The sequence below is a fragment of the Petromyzon marinus genome, unplaced genomic scaffold (assembly GCF_048934315.1).
Source record: "Petromyzon marinus isolate PM22_M1 ecotype Great Lakes invasive population unplaced genomic scaffold, UKy_Petmar_22M1.pri1.0 PM_Scaffold_81, whole genome shotgun sequence".
In the NCBI taxonomy this organism is placed as follows: domain Eukaryota; kingdom Metazoa; phylum Chordata; class Hyperoartia; order Petromyzontiformes; family Petromyzontidae; genus Petromyzon; species Petromyzon marinus.
In genome coordinates this window covers 102,501-105,000 of record NW_027423690.1, presented here as the reverse complement: position 1 = coordinate 105,000, position 2,500 = coordinate 102,501, and the positions used below count along the sequence as shown (strand labels likewise).

Below are 2,500 nucleotides of genomic sequence, written 5' to 3'. Positions count from 1 at the left end.
CCCACCCACTCACTCACCACTCACTCACTCACCACTCACTCACTCACTCACCACTCACTCACTCACCACTCACTCACTCACCACTCACTCACTCACTCACCACTCACTCACCCACCACTCACTCACTCACTCACCACTCACTCACCCACCCACCCACTCACCCACCCACCCACCCACTCACCCACTCACTCACTCACTCACCCACCCACCCACTCACTCACCCACCCACCCACTCACTCACTCACCACTCACTCACCACTCACTCACTCACTCACCCACCCACTCACTCACCCACTCACCCACTCACTCACTCACTCACCACTCACTCACCCACCCACTCACTCACTCACTCACCACTCACTCACTCACTCACCCACTCACTCACCCACCCACTCACCCACCCACCCACCCACTCACCCACCCACCCACCACCCACCCACCTGAGCCAGTGTCTACGGCTGGTGGTGGTGTGACAACAGATGGCATCGTACTGGTCAGCGAGCCACTCACTCACTCACCACTCACTCACCACTCACCCACTCACCACTCACTCACCACTCACTCACTCACCCACTCACTCACTCACCCACCCACCCACTCACTCACTCACCACTCACTCACTCACTCACCCACCCACTCACTCACTCACCACTCACTCACTCACCCACCCACCCACTCACTCACTCACCACTCACTCACCCACTCACTCACTCACCACTCACTCACTCACCCACCCACTCACTCACTCACCACTCACTCACTCACTCACCACTCACTCACTCACCCACCCACCCACTCACTCACTCACTCACCCACCCACTCACTCACTCACCACTCACTCACTCACCACTCACTCACTCACTCACCCACCCACCCACCCACTCACTCACCCACCCACCCACCCACTCACTCACCCACCCACCCACCCACCCACTCACCCACTCACTCACCCACTCACCCACTCTCTCATCGCGAGCTGCTACTCACCCACCCACCCACCCACCCACTCACTCACCCACCCACCCACCCACTCACTCACCCACCCACCCACCCACCCACTCACCCACCCACCCACTCACTCACCCACTTACTCACCCACTCACTCACTTACTCACTCACCCACTCACCACTCACTCACCCACTCACTCACCACTCACTCACCCACCCACCCACCCACTCACTCACCCACCCACCCACCACCCACCCACCACTCACCACCCACCTGAGCCAGTGTCTACGACTGGTGGTGGTGTGACAACAGATGGCATCGTACTGGTCAGCGAGCCACTCACTCACTCACTCACCACTCACCCACCCACCACTCACTCACCACTCACTCACTCACCCACTCACTCACTCACCCACTCACTCACCACTCACTCACTCACTCACCACTCACTCACCCACCCACTCACCCACCCACCCACCCACTCACCCACTCACTCACTCACTCACCCACCCACCCACTCACTCACCCACCCACCCACTCACTCACTCACCACTCACTCACCACTCACTCACTCACTCACCCACCCACTCACTCACCCACTCACCCACTCACTCACTCACTCACCACTCACTCACCCACCCACTCACTCACTCACTCACCACTCACTCACTCACTCACCCACTCACTCACCCACCCACTCACCCACCCACCCACCCACTCACCCACCCACCCACCACCCACCCACCTGAGCCAGTGTCTACGGCTGGTGGTGGTGTGACAACAGATGGCATCGTACTGGTCAGCGAGCCACTCACTCACTCACCACACACTCACCACTCACCACTCACTCACCACTCACCCACTCACCACTCACTCACCACTCACTCACTCACCCACCCACTCACTCACCACTCACTCACTCACCCACTCACTCACTCACCCACTCACTCACCACTCACTCACTCACTCACCACTCACTCACTCACCACTCACTCACTCACTCACCACTCACTCACCACTCACTCACTCACTCACCACTCACTCACCACTCACTCACCCACTCACTCACCCACTCACTCACTCACCACTCACTCACTCACTCACCACTCACTCACTCACCACTCACTCACTCACCACTCACTCACTCACCACTCACTCACTCACTCACTTACCCACTCACCACTCACCCACCCACCCACTCACTCACCACTCACCCACTCACTCACCACTCACTCACTCACCACTCACTCACCCACTCACTCACTCACTCACCACTCACTCACTCACTCACCACTCACTCACTCACTCACCACTCACTCACCACTCACTCACTCACCACTCACTCACTCACCACTCACTCACTCACCACTCACTCACCCACTCACTCACTCACTCACCCACCCACCCACCCACTCACTCACCCACCCACTCACTCACTCACCACTCACTCACTCACCCACCCACCCACTCACTCACTCACCACTCACTCACCCACTCACTCACTCACCACTCACTCACTCACCCACCCACTCACTCACTCACCACTCACTC

General features: G+C 58.6%; 1 protein-coding gene across 1 annotated transcript in view; it reads right to left on the bottom strand.

Annotated features, from left to right (window-relative positions):
• The window catches only part of LOC116938065 (uncharacterized), a 61,634-nt gene that overhangs the window by 11,249 nt on the left and 47,885 nt on the right, over window positions 1-2,500 (bottom strand). The window lies entirely within an intron of this gene.